The sequence below is a fragment of the Panthera pardus genome, unplaced genomic scaffold (genome assembly GCF_024362965.1).
Source record: "Panthera pardus isolate Hobbes unplaced genomic scaffold, ASM2436296v1 HiC_scaffold_16, whole genome shotgun sequence".
NCBI classification, from domain to species: domain Eukaryota; kingdom Metazoa; phylum Chordata; class Mammalia; order Carnivora; family Felidae; genus Panthera; species Panthera pardus.
The window spans coordinates 132,009,082-132,021,874 of NW_026526721.1; the positions used below are offsets into that span (position 1 = coordinate 132,009,082).

The 12,793-nt window shown below is 36.1% G+C and overlaps 1 protein-coding gene across 9 annotated transcripts in view; it reads right to left on the reverse strand.

Annotated features, from left to right (window-relative positions):
- ANKRD28 (ankyrin repeat domain 28) overlaps positions 1 to 12,793 on the reverse strand; it is a 197,312-nt gene that overhangs the window by 92,887 nt on the left and 91,632 nt on the right. The gene's annotated exons all lie outside the window — the stretch shown is intronic.

The window sequence follows — 12,793 nt, forward strand, 5'->3', positions numbered from 1 at the left end:
TACTATCAGACTGAAACTCCCATGTATAGTAGTCAGCTATTAACTTTCAATGCTGTTTGTGGTCCACAGAGTTCAGCTGAACTTACCTAGGACTTTATCAGACCCAATCTTGTCTTACCCTTTCATAAATAAGTTATAAGGCCTGGCTGTTCTCAAAACTGCACACAAGGAACCTCAGCCTTGGGATACAGTTCTGTAGGGTGCTGGTGGATGTCTGTAGCTGCTTCAAATAAAACTCTAGCTTACTCTGGTACATAAGTGGTACTTTGTATACTTACAGCTGTTTGGAACAATCCTTACATTGTGTTTTATTTACTTTTTTAGTTTTTAAAATTTCATTTTGGGAGAGACAGAGTGCAATCAGGGAGAGGGAGGGAGGGAGGGAGAGAGGGAGAGAGAGAGAGAGAGAGAGAGGGAGAGAGGGAGAGAGGGAGAGAGGGAGAGAGGGAGAGAGGGAGAGAGGGAGAGAGAGGGAGAGAGGGAGAGAGGGAGAGAGGGAGAGAGAGAGAGAGAGAGAGAGAGAGAGAGAGAGAATCTTAAGCAGATTCCACACTCAGTGTGGAGCCTGATGCAGGGCTCAATCCCATGACCTCGGCTGAAATCAGAGTCAGATGCTCAACTGACCAAGCCACCCAGGTGCCCTGATTATGTTTTATTTTTAAATTCACTACTATCCTCCAACCTTATCCTCTCATCCTCAAATCACGTTAGAGATCCAACTGGTTTACCTGCTAGCAGATCAAACCTGGAAGGCAATTTCACATTCATTAGCTACCCTCCTCAATCCCTGTAGTGACTGTGACCACCACCAATCATCTCCACTCTACCTCTATAACCTGATATTCAAAAGCCACTAACCTATAGCTGGAACCACAATAGTTAATTTCTATTAACAGAATGAGTAATGGCACATTGTCATCTTTCACCTTTGTTCCCTTTGCCCAGAATGTCTTTCCCCTACCCAAATCCCTTCCAGTCTTCACAGCCCAAGTTCTATCTCCTTTACCAAGGCTTCAAGACCATGTGAGTACACTCAAATCACTCTGTGTTCCCTATTATGACATTATCATCTGTACCACACAGCTGACATTTTGGTTATTGTTCAATTTTGGGTTTATGTCATGGCTTCATTATTAGGTAATAAATATCTAGAGAAAATAAGTTGTCTAATTTTATGCCCATATAGCACTTGACTCAAAGTTATATACCTCATAGGCACTAGAGAGGTTTAAATAAATTAAAATATTAATGAAGAAAATTTGCCATGAATCATGATATTCTAATGTATTATAGGTTGTAGAAGATTTCTATAATTGACTTTGGGGTCCTAGAACAAAGCACATTCTAGAACTGCCTTCTAAGAGATGGCTATCCAAATTCCTGGGTACAGACAACTCTTCATAAATGAATTAAAAACCAGTTCTAAGATGTATGCTATCGCTCTTTCCCAAGAAATATTATGAAAACCTCTATGGAACCTTAAAGTTTCAGATTATGACATGAAAAATCATTAGCATTTAGCAGACTAATATAACTTGAAATAAAAAGTGTTTCAACTAAGTACATTATTGTCTTGTTCTCTAATTGCCCGTAATAGTTACTATTTATTTAATACAGGTATTAGATATTACTGGGTGCAAGTGACAGAAATCTAAATTAAACTAGTTTAGGCAAAATGGACTTATTAAAAAGAGTGAAATGCCTCATGGAATTGGGTATCAAACAAACAAAATTTAGGTAAGGAAGGGGCATGGCTAGACCATAAGAACTAAAATCAAGCACTTTACACATTCAGGACCACTTTTTGTCTCTGTTTTTCCATGTATCAGCTTTTTTTCCCCCCTTCACCAACAACACTTTTCCTCATAGTTCAAAAAAACAAAAAAACAAAAAAAAAAACCCATCCATACAGATCCTGAGATTTACTCTTAGAACTTCAGTAGTCCAAAGAGAAGTCTTTTAATTCCAAATCCTAAAATAGTATTCTGATTGACTCTATTTTGGTTAGATCCTACTCATGTATCAATCAAGTGAGAATAGGTAAAGAAGTTATATTTTATGTACAAAATACAATATCAACATACTGATCACAGTAACTATGTGGAATGGGGAGAGTTTCTCAGAAAATGAGGGCAACACTACAGATCTTTATTTTGTGGTAGGCATTGCATAAAGCACTTGAAACAGTTGTTTTACTTTGCAAACTTACTGTATAGTTTAAATATTATTTTTAAAGATGAGGAAACTACCTCCAAACTCATGCTTTTCATTAAAATGTTCTATTGACAATTATAATTAACAACTACAACTAAATGTAAGCAGTCCATTCAATCCCTATCTATTCGAAGCTGGACCAGCTGTAGCTTCTCTTGAGCGTCTTTGAAAGCAGCAAAACTGCTTTCTCCAAGTTTACTCCAAGTAAACTGCTCAGCAATTTGGGCTGGAGGTGGAATTTCCCCACACCTTAAGCTGGAGGTGGAGTTTCCCCACACCTTAAGGAAGCTGAAATCTAGCTTATTACTTTTAGACACAGGACAGAACTATCACTAACCTATAAATGATGTGTTTCTCTATTCCCTTTCTATAGTCACACAGAAAGGAAAAGGAATAGCTAAGGAACAATCAGGTAATAAGAATACTACCTTTCTTTTCATCCCTTTAGAAAAGCTGTATTAGCTAGATCGAGATCAGGATGTATATATTTAAATACTAGAGACGCTGCATAGGTATGTATGTCTAAACTCCTAAGTTTCTGAAAATTTAGCAATAATAATTCTACCAGACAATTTACCAATGAACAATGTAATATAATCAGCTATGTTTCAAATAATATAAATGAATCAGTTAATTCTTCTGGTTAAACTAAAAAACAAAAACATTTCATCTCAAATAACATATCTTATACATGGCAAGGGATTCTTCATAAATCCTAATCTCTTCACTACAACAAAGGTAATCCAATCTTTAAGAAACCCAGAACAATACAATGGATGTTTAATAAATATTTCCTAGCTTGAATTTATCAAACTCATGGTCAAAACTCCTAAGACAGATAAAAATTAAAGTCAAACAGAAGCACAATTCAAAATGTAAAGTAACTACAAGAGTTTAGTTTTTGACAGTGACAATCACTTTGGATGACAGTAGACAAGGAGATTTTACATGACCCCTCAGTTATTTTACAAAGAACACTGTAATCAACATATTCTAGGGAAGCTAGGGAAGGGGAGTAAGAGATAAGGAAGGAGAAAGAGAGGCAGGAAAAGGGAGAAAATTATTCTCTTAGTTCAATTCTGTATTAATGGGATTTTTAAAGCAGCACTATCAGGACACAAAATTAATGTTTACAATTAGTGCTTTAATTGTATTCTATGTAGCTTTCCAAGTACAGAAAAACACTAACTAAAAATGGTTTAAGGGGCATCTGGGTGGCTCAGACAGTTAAGTGTCCAACTCTTGATTTTGGCTTAGGTCATGATCTCACAGATCTCACAGCACAGACCTGCTTGGGATTCTCTCTCTCTGTCTCTGTGCCCCTCCCCGGCTCACACTCTTTCTCTCTCAAAAAAAAAATAAGCATTTTTAAAAAATGCTTTAAAAATAAGATTTACTCTTATACAGGACAGGGGTAAAACTGGTTGATTTAGCAACTCAAAGACATCAACCAGGTGTAAGAAATTCTACCTTTCTACTTTGCCAACCACAACCACATAACCAAAGTATAGGCTCATCCAAGCTAGTTCACCCCAAACAACAGCCAGTAGCAGGGGGAAAAAAGCCATCTCTTCCTCTCTTGTGCTCTTACTTTTTATATTAAAAAAATGTTTTTTTAGTTAACATTATTGTTGGGGCACCTGGGTGGCTCAGTCAGTTAAGCAACCAACTTCGGCTCAGGTCACAATCTCACAGTTTGTGAGTTCGAACCTCGCATCAGGCTCTGTGCTGACAGCTCAGAGCCTGAAGCCTGCTTCAGATTCTGTGTCTCCTCTCTCTGTCCCTCCCGCCTCCCCCCCCCCCCCGCCAAATAAATAAACATTAAAGAAATGTTTAAATAAACATGAAAAAAACTATATAAAAAAGAGACAATTGTTTTAGATTCACAGCAAAATGAAGGGAAAGTACAGAGATTTCCAATATACTCCCTACTTCCAGGCGTGCACAGCACTCACCATTATCAACAGCCCCTAATAGAGTGATACATTTGTTACAATGTACAGTGTAGGTGATGGACCCACACTGACACATCATAATCATCCAAAGTTTACCTTGGGTTTCACTCTTGATGATGTAAATTCTATGGGTTTGGACAAATGCATGATGACACTTATCTATCATTATATTATTAGAGTATTTTCACTGCCCTAAAAATCCTCTGTGTTCTACCTGTTCATCTCCATCCCCCACCAACCCTTCCTGTTTATACTATCTCCATAACTTGATACTCTGCTGTTAGGTGCATACACATTAAAGTTTGTTATTTCTTTCTCAAGAAATGACACTTTTATTATTATTTAACACCCTTCTTTATCCCTGATAACTTTCCTTGCTCTGAAGTCTATTCTGTCTGAAGTATATATAGCTACTCCTGCCTTCTTTTGATAAGTGCTAGCATATTTTTCATCATCCATTTACTTTTAATCTATAGATTTCTTTTTATTTAAAGTAGGTTTCTCAAAAACAACATATAATTGGGTCTTGTTTTATGATCCACTAATGACAATCTCTGTCTTTTAACTGGTATACTCAGAGCATTAGTGATACAGATGGATTATTATCTACTATATTTGCTACATTTTTGTTTGTTTCCCTCATTTTTTGTTCCTGTTTTTATCCTTCACTCTTTTTCTGCATTTTGTGGTTTTAACTGAGCCTGTAGTATGACTCCATTTTCTTTTCTCAGAATATTGGTTATACTTGAAAAATAATTTTTTTAATGGCTGCCCTAGAGTTTACAGTAGAAATTCACAACTAATCCAAATCTATTTTCAAATATCACGATACCACTTAATAGGCAATGTCTTATTAATAACAAATTAATCCTAATTCTCCTTCCTGTCCCTTGTATCATTGCTGTCATCCATTTCACTTACATAGAAGTATAAACAATGAAAAAAATATATATGTGCGTATACACACACACACGTTGTATATACGTAGGATATATATATACACATATATAAGCACACATAATACGTTACTTTAAACAAGCTTATACATTAGATTAAAAATAAGAAAACTATTTTCATTTTACTTTGACATACTCAATTCTCTTCCTTATGTAAATCTGAGTTTTTGATCTGTGTTATTTTCCTTCCATGTAAGAACTTCATTTAACATCTCTTACAAGGCAGGTCTACCAGTAACAAACTTCTTTAATTTTTATTTGCTTAAGAAAATCTTTATTCTCCTTTACCTTTTTATTTCACTTATGTATTCATTCATTCACTCATTCATTTATGAGAGAGAGCTAGTGAGCGCAGGGGGAGGGGCAGAGAGAGAGCAAGACATAGAATCCCAAGCAGGCCCCACGCTGTCAGTGCAGAGCCCGACACAGGGCTCAAACCCACAAACCATGAGATCATGACCTGAGCGAAAATCAAGAGTCAGATGCTTAACTGACTGAGCCACCCAGGCACCATTCTCCTTTACCTTTTTAAATATTTCACTCCACTCTCTTCTTGCTTGTATGGTTTCTGAGAAGTTGAATATAATTCTTATCTTTGCTCTTTTATAGGTACGGTATTTTTTCTCTATCGTTTTCTACAATTTGCAAAATGATACACCTAGCTGTTGTTTGTTGTTGTAGCTGTGTTATTTATATTTATATTGCTTAGTGTTCTCTGAACTTCCTGGATATGTAGCTTAGGGTCTTTAGTTTGGGAAAATTCTCAGTCATGATTGTTTCAAATGTTTATTCTGCTCCTTTTTCTTCCTTTGCCTTTTGGGATTCCTATTACAAGTTGGTTACACCTTTTGTAGTTGTCTCATAGATACTCTGTTATTTTAAGTCTTTATTTTCTTTGCTTTCTCAGTTTATGAGGATTCTATTGTTAGGTCTTCTAGCTCAGAGATTTTTCTTCAGCTATGTCCAGTCTATTTAAGAAGTTCAACAAAAACTTTTTTTTTTTTAATCTTTTACTGTTTTTGATCTCTAGCATTTCCTTTTGGTTCTTTCATAGGATTTCCATCTCTCTTCAAACTGTGCTTTTTGCCTTTTATATATCTTCTAATTTTTTCTTGATAACCAGACATGATGTACTGGGTAAAAGGAACCACTGTAAATAGGCCTTTCATAATTAATGTGTTGTGAGGTGTGAGGGGAGGGGAAGTGTCCTATGATTAGGTTTTTTATTTAGTGAGCTTATACCTCTGGTCTGTGAACTTCAGAAGTGTTTCCCAGCCACCCTCCCCTGCCTCCAGGTGGGACAGAATGGCTAGAGGGGGCTGGAGTTGGGTATTTCCTTTCCTCCAGAGTCAGTCAGCCTCTGGTTAACTAGTCTCCCCCAGAGGGCAGGCCTTGTTAAGAACAGAGTGCTCTGGGGGCACCTGCATGGCTCAGTCAGTTGAGCATCCAACTTCAGCTCAGGTCATGATCTCACAGTTTATGAGTTCAAGCCCCACATCAGGCTTGCTGCTATCAGCGCAGAGCCCACTTCAGATACTCTGTCCCTCTCTCTTTGCCCCTCCCTGGTTTGCACTCTTTCAAAAATAAATAAAACATTAAAAAATAAAAAAGGATGGAGTGCTCTGTCATATTTCAAAATGCTCCCCACCCCCCCCACCCCGGGCCCCTGCTAGAAGCGTGAGGGGTTTTCTCTGATATTTACTGTGAGAACCTCATTTGGCTCCTGGAGGTAAACCTTACAATACTGTGGTGGCCTGTGACTGGATCCCCTGGTGTTTTCAACTCTCAGAATTATCCACACTGAACCCTCAGCAATCTGTCAATTAAAGTTCAGTTTTTCCTTCCCAGCACTGATTCCTGAGCAGTTGCTACTCACGAGTCTGCTCTTCAAGCCTCAGCTTTCTATGTTCGTTTGTGTCTATCTGATCTTAGGGGCAGTGGTTTGCCCTGGGTCACAAGAAGGGCTGTTATGGACCCAAGAAGAGCTGTTAAATTTTCAGTCTGTTCAGCTTTGTACTTGTTAGAACAGAGTGGCAACTTCCAAGTTTCTTACATATGGAACTAGAAACCGGAAGTGTCCTTTATGTCTATTTTTAATCAGTGAGGAAACTGCCCCAAAGGCATCCATGTAACTTTCTCTCACTTCTCATTGTCCAGTCTTGTGTCACCTGCTATGCCTACATCAACCACTTGATTATGACACCCTGGAGGTAGGAAGGGGATCATTTTCCAGTGACATGGGGGATCAAATGCCCAAACAAAATCAGAGCTCTGCTCATTAGAGGAAAATGGGAAACAAATGGGCACTAACAAAATAGTCAAAGTTTCTGCCACTTTGTGATTTTTATATAGCCTTTGATGTGTGTAAGAAAAGTAGAACAAGAAAGACACCTAGAGAAAATATTCAAATCAATATTGTTACCACTCACTGAAAAGGGTAACAGAAGAAAAAAAGGAACCATTAACCTGATTCTTAACTAAATCTGCTGAAATACCCTCCCGTTCCCCCCAAATTGTTGTGAAATAACCCAGACTTAAGTGATATAATTTAGAAAGCAAATATAATAGTTTAATGAGTTGTCAAAGTAATATATTAGGGATAGAAATAGCCTTAGAGAGCAAGTTCAATCACCTCATTTTACAAATGAGAAGAACAGGGCTCAGAGAGGCTAAACTACTGAAAGACAGACTAGAGTCTAGTTTGCCTGATTTACAGATCAAGGTCCTTCTTGCTGTTTACATTCTGGACCTCTTCACTTCCTTGGAGTTTAAATAAGTTAATAGCAACAGTGATGTAAGCAATCAGTCATTTTTCATGTGCATGTGTTTATTTCTAAATATCTGAACATACGTTAGATTCTGGAAAATAATGTATTTTTAAAAATCATACCAGTAACAAGGGATTCCTCACCCTTACGTAACTGTAGAAGTATGGTCCCACTCTAGAAAATTTTTTCACAATATGGCAATCTTAATATTCTTTTCTACAGCTCTCTATTTGGGTTAGTTACAAGTAGGTGATACTTACAAAGTCTGAGAAAAAGAGTGAGAGATTTTCATTTCTTAGAAAAGAATCAGAACACAGGTGAACCTACCATAAGACAAATCATTTTAGCATAAAAATACCACATTCTTGTCTACAAGACTATACATGCAACTGAAAGATTTATATATTTAAACCAATTACTAACACTTTCAGTTTATGGCTAGTAAACAAGTAAGATACATCTAACAAATAGCTTCACTACTCACACTTCTTGATCAAACTTTTTTTTTTTTTTTTTTTTGATCAAACTTTTTAAAAAACTAAATTAGTGCCTTGGAGTGACAGGACATTTCACTCCATTAATAAACAAATACCTGAATGAGGCTACCCAAACATGCCCTCACTCAACTTTAAGTATTAATCTACAGCAGTGGTAACATTTTATACAGTAACAACTTGAAGAAAAATAAATCTAGACTGTCACAAATATATGCACATACACTGTCTATAACCATGATATTTAACTGTTAAATTAAGCATATATTCCAACTTAATAAAGGTAATCTGAATATGCAACACTTGTAAATTATACATTTCATAACCTTAAACCTTAATTTAGAGTAGAACTTTAAAATCATGTAAGTTTCAGATTCTACAGCTACTATCAAAGGGGGGGGGGGGAATCTTGAACTTGAAATATACCAGTTATTTATTTTTTTTTAACCTTTTTTTTTTATCATGAAATTTATTGTCAAATTGGTTTCCATACAACAGCCAGTGCTCATCCCAACAGGTGCCCTCCTCAATGCCCATCACCCACCCTCCCCTCCCTCCCATCCTCCATAAACCCTCAGTTTGTTCTCAGTTTTTAGGAGTCTCTTATGTTTTGGCTCCCTCCCTCTCTAACCATTTTTTTTCTTCCCCTCCCTCATGGTCTTCTGTTAAGTTTCTCAGGATCCACATAGGAGTGAAAACATACGGAGTCTGTCCTTCTCTGTATGAGTTATTTCACTTAGCGTAACACTCTCCAGTTCCATCCATGTTGCTACAAAAGGCCGTATTTCATTCTTTCCCATTGCCACGTAGTATTCCATTGTGTATAGAAACCACAATTTCTTTATCCATTCATCAGTTGATGGACATTTAGGCTCTTTCCATAATTTAGTAATTGTTGAGAGTGCTGCAAACTTTTTTTTTAATTTATTTTTCAATATATGAAATTTATTGTCAAATTGGTTTCCATACAACACCCAGTGCTCATCCCAAAAGGTGCCCTCTTCAATACCCATCACCCACCCTCCCCTCCCTCCCACCTCCCATCAACCCTCAGTTTGTTCTCAGTTTTTAAGAGTCTCTTATGCTTTGGCTCTCTCCCACTCTAACCTCTTTTTTTTTTTTTCCTTCCCCTCCCCCATGGGTTTCTGTTAGGCTTCTCAGGATCCACATAAGAGTGAAAACATATGGTATCTGTCTTTCTCTGTATGGCTTATTTCACTTAGCATCACACTCTCCAGTTCCATCCACATTGCTACAAAGGGCCATATTTCGTTCTTTCTCATTGCCAAGTAGTATTCCATTGTGTATATAAACCACAATTTCTTTATCCATTCATCAGTTGATGGACATTTAGGCTCTTTCCATAATTTGGCTATTGTTGAGAGTGCTGCTATAAACATTGGGGTACAAGTGCCCCTATGCATCAGTACTCTTGTATCCCTTGGGTAAATTCCTAGCAGTGCTATTGCTGGGTCATAGGGTAGGTCTATTTTTAATTTTCTGAGGAACCTCCACACTGTTTTCCAGAGTGGCTGCACCAATTTGCATTCCCACCAACAGTGCAAGAGGGTTCCCGTTTCTCCACATCCTCTCCAGCATCTATAGTCTCCTGATTTGTTCATTTTGGCGACTCTAACTGGCGTGAGAAATATACCAGTTATTTAATGGTGAAAGAGTAAATGTTTTCCTTCTAAGATCAGAAACAAGGCAAGGATGTCTACTCTCGTCATTCCTATTCATTCTCATACTGGTAGTCCTAAGTCAGTAAGAATAAAAAGAAGCAAAAGGCATATAGATTGGGAAAGAAAACATAAAACTGTCTCTATTTATAAATGACATATTGTTCATGGAGAAAATCCCAAGAAAATTTATTGTAAAAAATCCAAAAATGAGTTTATAAAAGTTGCTGAATGCAAGGTCAATATACAACAAGCAAATGTATTTCCACATACTAGCAATTAACTGGAAATTAAAAATGTTAAAGACTTTACATTTACAATACAAAAGAAGGAAAGAAAGAAGGAAAGAAAGAAAAGCCAGAAAAACGCTTGGGTATAAATCTAATAAAAACTTGCAGGATCCGTATACATTCACTGTAAGATACTCATTAAAGACTTACAGAAAACCTACATAGAGATAACATGTTCATGAATTAGAAGACTCATTATTGCTAAGATGTCAATTTGATCTATGGATTCAATGTAATCTTACTCAAAATCTCAGCAGGATTCCTTTTAGATATTAATGATCTAAAATTTACATGGAAAGGCAAAGATACTAGAACAGCCAGAGCAATTTTGAGTGAAAAGAACATAGTTGGGGGATGGGGGTCTTACACAGTGTGATTTCAAGAATTTCTATGAAGGGGCGCCTGGGTGGCTCAGCTGGTTAAGCGTACAACTTCGGCTAAGGTCATGATCTTGTGGTTCAGTTCTTGAGTTCAAGCCCCACATCAGGTTCTGTGCTGACAGCTCAGAGCCTGGAGCCTGCTTTAGATTCTATCTCCCTCTCTCTCTGCCTCTCCCCCATTCAAGCTCTGTCTTGCTCTCTCTCAAAAATAAAAATAAACATTTTTACAAAAAGCTCAAAAGCATTAACCATAAAGGAAAATATTGAAAAATTTTACTGCATTAAATTAAGACCTCATGTTCAATGACACAAGAGTGAAAAGTCAAGCTGGACTGGGAGAAGACATCTGCAACATACATAGTTCACAAAAGGTTCATATTCTGCATACATAAAGAAATGTAAATTAATAAGCAAAGAAAGAGAACTCAAAAGAAAAATGGGCAAGAGATTTAATAGGCATTTGATAAAAGAGGCTATGTGAATGTCTAATAAACATATAAAAAGGTATTTGACATTGTCACCAAAAAAAACTCAAACTTTGTACAAATAATGAGACACACTAACTACTACATAACAAATAGAATGGCTACAAAACAAAAAGGATGTAGTCCAAAAATGTGGAGCAAAAAGAAATCTCATACAATTTTCATGGGAGTATAAATTGCTTAATACAGCATTCTCATTTAAGCTGAATGAACGTATGCAGAGCCTATATATCAGAAATTCTGAGTGGGCATATATCCTAGAGAAATGCATGCTCATGTGCAACAGAGGCACGTTTCTGAATAGCTGCATTATTCATAATAGGCAAAAAGCTGGAAACAACTATCTATCAATAGCAGAATATGGATAAACTGTGGTGCATGCATTCAGCGGAATATTATGAATAATCTTAGGTTCACATAACACGGGTAAAGTTTTGAAATAAGATAATGCCGTGCAGAAGAACCCAGATCCGAAAGAATATATGTTGCAAGATTCATTTAACTTAAAAATATGCAAAATTAAATTGTACTGTTTGGAGAGGAAAGATTAAATGGCAAAATTATAAAAGAAAACAGAGAGAGACTATTATACAAGTCATAGTAATGCCTATATTGCAGGATGGGAATAAATACTTCTGATCATAAAGCGGGCACCAAGACAGCTTTTGTAGCAATAGCAACATTGTCTTTTTTGATCTGGGTAGAGGTTACATTTAAATAATTCATTATAGTCTACATTTGTTTTACATATTTTTGAGTATTAAAAGATTTTTAAAAGATTTTTAAAGGTTTTTAAAAGATTCAAAGAATCTTTTTTAAAATTTTTAAATTTTTAAAAGATTAAAAGGAGAAAAAACATTGAACATGAGTGTTCCATCACTTGTCTAAAATATCAATTAAAATACAACTGAACTAAAAGGAAAAGCATATAAAAACCTGGCAGAAGACACAGGACCTAATATGGTATTTCAGCTTAAGAACAACAATAGTAGCTTCCTTTGTTGGTTGGGCAAGTTTTGTTCTCTTGAACTAATGTTCAAAATGAAAACGAAAAAAAAGTCAGCTGAAAATTGAAAAAGAAAACTACTCACCCCTTGCACCCATGCCCTTCCCCCAACCACCAATTTGGGTCTACAAAGGAATTAAGAATAAAAACGGAAATTATGTTGACAGAAATTTGTGTAAGGCAATCTTAAAAAACCCAAACAAAAAAATTAATGTAATCTAGCTTCTATGTAAACAAAACCCAAAACCCTCACTGTACACATTTATCTTCCAAACTAATGATAAAAACTTGACATAAAGCATTTTATAAATCATATTTTTCTCATATGCAGAGATAAATGTATTCTAAAATAACTTTATTATTAATTTATTGAGCTTGCACAAGAGAACATGATTTAAATCACTGTGGTAAGTAATATTCAAATCATTAGTTCTGTATAAAAACTACCAAAGAAAACAATGGTACATTATTAGTTTAAAATATTTATGTTGTTTACCTGTTTTACACAACAAGTAATTATAATAAGATACGGAAAAACATATCTCAAGATGTGTCACTGTAATTTT